Source organism: Acomys minous (assembly GCF_964271855.1).
Source record: "Acomys minous genome assembly, chromosome: 7".
In the NCBI taxonomy this organism is placed as follows: Eukaryota; Metazoa; Chordata; class Mammalia; order Rodentia; family Muridae; genus Acomys; species Acomys minous.
Window position 1 is genome coordinate 94,393,671 of NC_140488.1, and position 9,196 is coordinate 94,402,866.

The window sequence follows — 9,196 nt, forward strand, 5'->3', positions numbered from 1 at the left end:
CTAATGTAGCTTTGGCCTTTTGAGGAAGTACCCATGGCAGTGGGGAGGATGGGCCTAATTTGCTATAGATAATAGAGGAAAATGGAGAGAAGCTCAACGGGCTCCTCTGGACAGGATTTCCCAAGTTCAGCACTACTGATATTTGGGGTCAGATCACTCTTTGTTGTCAGGGGGCTGTCCTGTACATTGTAGGATGTTTGTCAAATCCCCACACTATATGCCAGTAGCATCCCCCGGTTATGACAATTAAAACCATCTCTAAACATTGCTAAGTGTTTCCTGGGGGAGCCAGAGGCAGAATTAAAGCCAGCTGAGAACTATTAGGCTAGAGCTACAGTAGAAACAAGGTGGTGAGGGAATCTGTTTGGGGGTAGATTGCACTGGGTTGAAAGCACTGGCAGGACCACCAAAGTTCCCACCTCTGTACCTTCCCTCAGCCAGCAGTGTCAGAACAGTAGATCTACAGGAGGAAAAAAGGGGGTACGCTTTGGTAAGGTTAAGAGTGAACTGTGCAGCACAGATATGTGGTGAAGAACACTGCATCTAAGGGGTCTCTTTCTTTTTATTTAAATAATTTATTCAGATTACATCTCAATTTTTATCCCCTTGCTTGTCTCCTCCCTCCCTCTTTCACCCTATTCCCCTCCCCTAGGTCTGTGACATAAGGGGAGCTCCTCCCCCACCATATGATCACAGCCTATCAGGTCTCATCCCGGTAGCCTGTTACTTAGGGGTATCTTTCATATAGACTACAACATGAACAATGACCTCTGGGGTTGTACAAAGTGATCGTCCTGTAATAAAGTAGTTCAAAGTTCTTATTACTCTAAATATTCTATGCATGCTGCCTTTTTTCTATTTTGCCTCATCCTCTACATACACACAAATGCCTAGTGTTTATAAGTGGGGTGGAAGTAGATAGTCAATCTATGAAACGAATTCCTAGGATGCCTCTTAGAGACAGAAGCAACAGGGACAAAAACAGTAATCTCTCCACCATCATCTGTGTCACAGAAACTCCGGGGAGACCAGGATACAGGTTCTCAACATGCGTAGGTTGAAGTTCAAGCCAACTTCATTTGAATATCAAAGAACCTGCATCACAGTTCTCTGAGTCTGCATTTAATTTGTTTTCTTTCTTTTATTCCATTCCAGAAGCATTATCTTTCTTCCACTTGGCTTTCCTTCAGCCTCGTAGTTTTGATTAAGTCTAATACAGGAGTGAAGGCATGTCATCTGTACTATAACGCTGTACCAAAGATGGAAGAAGTCCACCCAAGATACAGGAATGGGAGGCACATTCTCTTTAGAAAACTTAAAAGCAATGATATAAACTAAAAGCCAGCTGTTCTCTCAACGTGAAGTCTTTCATGATTCCAACCATCAGTGATCACAGACTCTTCTCTCCAACACATTCTTGCTGGTCTGTGCTATAAACAACTACTCTGGCTGGTTCTACTGATGATGACACAGAATCCTCATAGCTGGATCATGAAAATTTTTCCAGTTTCTGTGCCAAGCCCCTTCTACCTAATCTGCTAAGAGAACTTCAGGGAAAGCAAAGAAAGGCCTGTGTGGGGTACAATCTAATACCTTTCTTTCTGTGTTTAAAAGGAAAATGCTATGAGGGAAACACTCCTCGGATGCCTGTAAATACCACTGTCCACTGATCCTAGAATATCTCACAGTCAGAAAACAATACGACAGGGCACTTGGACCATGAAGACATTCTACTTGGAGCCTTTTTCTGGGACAGGCTTGGGGATTTCTTCAAATTGTTAAACAAAATCACTATGCACTCTTATTCAAAAGCAACAATATTTCAACTGTATTTCGCAACACTATTTCTGCACTTCAATAATCTTGAAAAAAGAGAGCTCTACAGTCCGCAGTCATCACAGAGTCCCTAGTAACACCACCCTTTGTACAAGGGTCAAAGATGGAACAAAACAAACCTCACATTGTCCCATAGGACTCTTGCTTACAAAGGATTTACTCACTTGTTGTGATGATTTGAATAAAAATGGCCCCATAGACCAATAGGCAGAGTGTCACTACTAAGAGGTGTGGCCTTGTTGGAGGAAGTGTGCAACTGAGGGTGGGCTTTTAAGTTTTCAGATGCTAATGACAGGCCCAGTGCCTGTCTCTTCCTGCTGCCAGGTATAGAACTCTTGGCTTCTCCAGTACCATGTCTGCCTGCATGCTGCCATGCTCTCTGCCATGATGATAATGAACTAGACCTCTGAACTGTAAGCCAGCACCAATTAAATGTTTTCTTTTATAAGAGTTGACATGGCCATAGTGTCTCTTTATAGCAGTAAAACCATAACTAAGACGCTTGTGTCTTAGATTCTGGTACTTTGCCTAAACACATACTAGGCTATATATCATGAATTAAGCTAGCATGGTTAGATCATGTTAAAAAAACAGTTGTGTGCAGTCTTTGGGTAAAGTTTTTTTGTAGATAGCAGGAAATGGGGGAATCACAAATCACTCCCTGAATATTAGCAATATGAACAATTACATACTTTTTTCCTTAAATGTTGGAAATCGTTTCAATCTCACCTCATGGTAGCGTATGCCTTCCCAGAATCTACACTTAGCCTACCCTATCACAACATACTCCACTGTGCCTGTCTATAGCTCTCCATCCCACTGATCTGCGAGCCTCTTAAAGCAACAAGTTTGTCATCTTGGTCTCATTTCCAGCTCCTGAGCCAGCACTTGGCTGTGCAGTAAACCATCTATAGATGGCGAGTCAGCACACAGAACAAATTCATGGACAGTGTAGTAAACTTTCTTCCCTGTGACAAAATGCCTTACATAAACAAGAAAGATATATTTTGACTCATGGTTGAATGAAAAAAAAAGAAATAAAAACTGAAGAATATGACTGTTAATAAACCTGCCCCGAGTCTGCCTAGCAACCTATGATGTCATCACCTGCCCACTACAAGGCGTGCTAGATGCTCAGATTATGAAAAGGGCTAGCCCACCTTGTCTCCCTCTCTTCCTCTTACCTCTTCCTCTTCTGCCTGTTTCTCTCACTCTCTCTCTGTCTCTGTCTTTCTCCCCCTTTGGGACACTCCTCCCCCTTTCCTGCTCTCCCACTTTTTTTATAATAAACTTTTCCAGATTATACCTGTTGCCTGGCATCTTATTTTTCATATTTAATATTGCTGGTCCCATACATAGAGGGCAATCCCATTGTCTCGTACTCTGGGAACCCTTTCCACCTGCACACAACAACAGATCTTTCTCTTAACTCTTCTCAATCTGCCGTGTTACCATCTAATGACGGCTGACCCTCCTTTGCTCATGATTGCACTCCTCTCTCTCTCTCTCTCTCTCTCTCTCTCTCTCTCTCTCTCTCTCTCTCTCTCTCTCTCTCTCTCTCGGTTTTTAGAGACAAGGTTTCTCTGTAGAACCTTGACTGTCCTGGAACTCACTCTATAGACCATGCTGGCCTCCAACTCAGAGGTCCACCTGCCTCTGCCTCCCAAGTGCTGGGATTAAAGGTGTGTGCCACCACCACTCCACATGTTGATTGAGCATCTTAATGACCCTGTTCCACTTTTAAAATGTCCTGCTTCTAGCTGCTCACAACATGTGGCTGATGTGACTGCCATGCTGGTTTGGGGATGGGGGTGGAGCTATTGCCTTTTCACCATCTTAGCTGAGAGCAACCACGTGACCAGCCACTATCTTTGTTTTGGGAAAATAGTTGCTATGTCCATCATCATTACAAAGAGCTACCAGCTCTGTTCAAAACTTTGCTAAACTCCAAATACAGCTTCTGTCTTTTAAGATTTTGCTGCTCGGTCTGCAATGGTGCAACTAATTACAGGACTAAGCTTTACCTAACTTTTAGTTTTACATTTTCAAGGTTATATACTTACAATATATAGTTCAACCCAAGTTCAAAATGTTTTTATATAATGTTTTATTTCTAACTTATGTCTTTATTAATTCCTAGACAAATAAATAAATGTTGTTTCTCCCACCACCAGCTGCTCTGGATTCCCTGTACTGTCTGTACAATTTTAAAATTGCTCTACAGTGTTCTACTATATTGCCAGTCCTGGAAACTGTGATATATTAATTCTAAAGACATTCACTTGTTTACAATGTTAGAACTTTCTTATTATGCTCTTCTTTCATTCTCAAAACCCTAAAAACCACTGCCTTACAAATATGTTTAGCCCTGTTTTCTGAAGACAGTAATGTTACTAATTTATTAATATAGCATTGGATTTTTATAACATGAACTTTTAATAAACTAAATCATACAGGAAACTATAATGACCTTTTTTATGGACTATGTTTGTTTTTAAGACTTCAGCTTAACAGGGATAAAAGCTAAACTATAGATCTTTTAAACTTTAACATCCTATACATATCTTCAAAATTAAACAAAGTTTGTCTATCTAAATATTCTTAAGATAGACTGCAATCTCACTTCCATCTTAACTAAAAGGCTGAGGATGGTTCCTAACTCCCCACCCCATAAAGGAGCTGATAAAACTGGTTTTTAAGCTGGGCAGTGGTGGCACATTCCTTTAATCCCACCACTCGGGAGGCAGAGGCAGGCAGGTTGCTGTGAGTTCAAGGCCAGCCTGGTCTACAAAGTGAGTCCAGGACAGCCAAGGCTACACAGAGAAACCCTGTCTCAAAAACAAAACAAAAAAAATGGTTTTTAAAATCTTTAAAGTCCTAGAGGAGCCTTTCCAACAGGCTCAGCTACAGCAAAAAACTATGCCCCAGGACTTAGCCACTGCCCTGAGGCAAGGAAACAGAGGTCTGCCATGGCCACTCCTGCCAGTGTCCAGCCTAAGTCAGCTCCATTAGGGACCTGTTTCTAATGCAGCCAGGAGGGGACACCGGTTACACAACTGTCTTAAAAGCCCATGCTCTGCCTGCTGGCAGACTGTCCTCTGGAAGTCAACATGTTCCCATGCAGGTTTGTCCTCTGTGCCCAGCCACTGGAGGTTCAACCAGCACAGATGGTATAGATACTTCTAGCCTTCAAGCTCTTTGACCTAGTGGAGTATGGATGGCTCCTAGATTCAGCAACCCCGCCAAATCCAAGGTAATGCTACAGGTCTGCTTTAACCTCATAGGTGGGTTACACAGTCACATTGCTAACTTCTGCCATGGGAAGCTTCAGATACCTTCCCAGTTTTCATATGCAGGAGACCAGGCCTTAACTCTCACTCCTAGAGCTGCTACTGCCAGGTCTAAGAATAGTCTACCTTGTTACCAGACTTAGAAGGCAGGTCTCAGATACAACTTTTCACCATTCTTTCAGCTAAAGGACAGTGACTGCTCCCCACAATTTCACCTGTGTCTTAAAGCTTCCAAGAAGATGTTTTGTGAATTTTGGAGGGTCTAGGAAAATGTTTTAAGATTGATACATGCAAGTTATAAATATTAAAGGTCTTAGAAGGTGTTTTAAGATTGGTAAATGCACGTTATGAAGGTCAGAGAGTCTAAAAGGGTGTTTTATTTCTTCCTGTTGCTATGCTATTGTTGTATTAACTGGTCAGAGTGTTGGCACTGATCAATGGAGCTCTGACTTATTAATCTAACTATGGCAAACATTTCACTATATGATCTACTATCACCATTCCTAGCTCAAAACTGTTTCTCATTGTGCCTGAATTATACATATTCAGCCTTCTGGACAGAAGGAAGAAGCCCCTCTTTCAAGATATATACTGATGTGGAAAATTAAGATCAAATGAGTTTTTGCCCTTCTGCTCTACAGGTCACTGTCCTCCTCACGTTACCATTCCAAAGATGTCAGAAAGATCCATAAGGTTTCTGCCTTTCCTAAGCTCACCTCAAAGAATATTCATGCTTTTACCCCAAAGTTTTTTCCCAAGCCTCTGCTATACTGTAACACAAAAGTATATATGTCTACTGCCTTTTTCTACAATGTGCATTTCACTACAGATTACAAACAATGATGATGCTAACATGTCTAAAACTTATCTCTTTTTACAAACTTAAAAGGATTGTTGTCCAGAGGGTCCTAGAAACCTAGAAGTAGAACATTATGATAGGCAGATTTGGGCCCAGGGGTCCCACTCAAACTAAGGCACCAGCCAAGGACAATACAGGCAATAAACCTTAAACCCCTGCGCAGATCTAGCCAATGGACAGGACATTCTCCACAGTTGAGTGGAGAGTGGGGTATGACTTTCACATGTACTCTAGTGCCTCATATTTGACCGTGTCCCCTGGAGGGAGAGACCTGGTGGCACTCAGAGGAAGGACAGCAGGTTACCAAGAAGAGACTTGATACCCTATGAGCATATACAGGGGGAGGAGGTCCCACTCAGTCACAGTCATATGGGAGGGGAATAAGGGGAAAATGGGAGGGAGGGAAGAATGGGAGGATACAAGGGATGGGACAAGCATTGAGATGTAACAAGAATAAATTAATAAAAAATTTTTTTTAAAAAAAAGGATTGTTGTAAGCTACAAGAAATCCACCTCTCAGGTCAAATGGAACCCAGAAAAATACTGCCAATTAACAGTATAAGTTTCCCACCTATCACCTATTTAAGAGAGTGAAATTCCTCCCCCTTTCACTGGTTTTGGAACTCCTCTCCCTAACTACCCAATTGCCACTTTTCTGCACCCAACACCTGCTGATTTTTTTCTCTTTTTTTAAAAATAATTTATTACAATTTATTCAGATTACATTTCAATTATTATCCCCTTGCTTGTATCTTCTCATTCCCACCCTCCCTCCCGCTTCTGTCCTATTCCCCTCCCCTAGACCTCTGACAGAAGGAGACCTCTTCCCCCAACATATGACCACAGCTTATCAGGTCTCATCCAGATAACCTGCTTCTCCTTCCTCTGTGTGCCACCAGCAAGGGGAAGTGATCAAATCAGGGGCACCAGAGTTCATGTCACAGACATGGAGCATGAGTTGTCCATTGGCTATATCTGAACAGGGTGTCTAGGTTGACTGCATGCATTGTCCTTGGTTGGTGCAACAGTTTGTGCAGGCCCTCCAGGGTCCAGAGCTGCCTGCCTTGATGGTCTCCTTGTGGGGCTCCTGAATCCTCTGGGTCCTTTCATCTCCCCATTCTTCCATACCACTCTCAGTGCTCCACCTGGAGTCCAGCAGGGAGTCCCAGCATCTGTCTAGATCTCCACTGGGTGGACTCTATCAGAGGACATCTATGTTGGGCTAATATCCACTTATACATGAGTATATATACCATGTGTGTCTTTCTGGGTCTGGGTGACCTCACTCAGGATGATCTTCTCTAGTTACATCCATTTGCCTGCAAATTTCGATTTTTTCCTTGTTTTTAATAGCTAAGTAGTATTCCATTGTGTAAATGTACTAGTTTCTTTATCCATTCCTCAGTTGAAGGACATCTAGGTTGTTTCCAGATTCAGGCTATTATGAATAAAGCTGCTATGAACACAGTTGTAATGGTGGAGCATCTTCCAGGTATATGCCCAGGAGTCGTACAGCTGAGTCTTGAGGGGGAAAAAAGATAGTATCAAATGGTGCTGGCCTAACTGGGTGGTTACATGTAGAAAAATGCAAGTAGACCCTTATTTATCATCCTGCACAAAACTAAAGTCCAAGTGGATCGAAGACCTCAACATAAAACCAGACACACTAAATTTGTTAGAAGAAAAAGTGGGGAAGAGTCTGGAACACATTGGCACAGGAGACAACTTCCTGAACAGAACACCAACAGCCCAGGCCTTAAGGTCAACAATTAATAAATTGGACCTCATGAGGCTGAGAAGCTTCTGTAAGGCAGGAGACACTGTCAAGAGAGCAAAGCGACAGCTACAGACTGGGAAAAGATCTTCTACATCTGACAAAGGGCTAATATCCAAAATATATAGAGAACTTAAGAAATTAAACACCACCAAACATAATAACCCAATTAAAAATGGGACACAGAACTAAACAGAATTCTCAACAGAGGAAAATGAAATGGCTAAGAAACACTTAAAGAAATGTCCAATATCCTTAGTCATCAGGGAAATGCAAATCAAAACAACTCTGAGATTCCATCTTCTACCAGTCAGAGTAGTTAAGATCAATAACTCAAATGACAGCACATGCTGGTGAGGATGTGGAGAAAGGAGAACACTCCTCCATTGCTGGTGGGAATGCAAACTTGTACAACCACTTGTACAATCAATCTTGTGCTTTCTCATAAAACTCTGGCTGATTAAATGAGTTCCCCCTTCTTAGTCAGTGCAAATGTTTCCCTTTGTCCTAGAGACTGTTGACACCTCTCTGGTTCACTGGGGAACAGAGGTAGGCATGACTGAGGCTGGTCCTTCTTCCTGTCCTTCAGTTAGGACCTTTCCCATTGGGCAAGGCTGTTGCCAACACAGCCCCCACCCCTGACTGCTAAAACCCTAGCGCTAGGTGGACTGTGTCCTTAGGCCAGCTCAATCCTGTTCAGGCTGTGCTATTTTGGTCGCTGACCAGCACAGACAAATCACTGGGACAGATTGTACCAATTTATTTTATAGTTAAACCTGGCTTTCAGGGATGCCCCAGTGGGTCACTGCCTCTACCTCCCCATGGAAATAGTCCTTTTGATGACCCTCCAGGCTCCTCTAAGATGCCTTCTGGACAATTTCAAATCCCTATGCCACATTAAGGGTTGCTAAGCTTACATGCCACTGCAACCAAACTTGGATAGATCCAAAATGAGACCTTTTTAATTACTGCCAGCAATCAGGTAAAATGGAAGAAGACTCCTTATTTTTAAGCCTTTTCTCTCTTCTGCTCTCCCAAAAGTTTCAAATGTACACCAAAAGGGAATTTTCTCCCTAGCCTACTAACTTTGTCTTCTGCCCATATATATGCTCCAGTATCCTGCCAGATTTCCTACATCTAGGACAGCACCAAAACAGCTACCCACAGGTGCTCCACTCCAGCCTCACAGATCATGTCAACTAGACCTTCATTGCCCTTCCCAGCCAGATGTTCTCAGACCCGGGACAGCAAATACAACAGCCTGCTCTTCCCAGAACTGGCCAACATTTCAGCCTTTTCACCCCATAATCGCTACCTCAATGTCAGCAGGAAGTAACTAAAGGCAATTGATTTCTTTGCCCCTTACCCATTTATTATCAACAAAAGGCTGAAATGGTGTGCTTCAGAACCCAGACAAACAGCTCCAGGTTCTCCCAG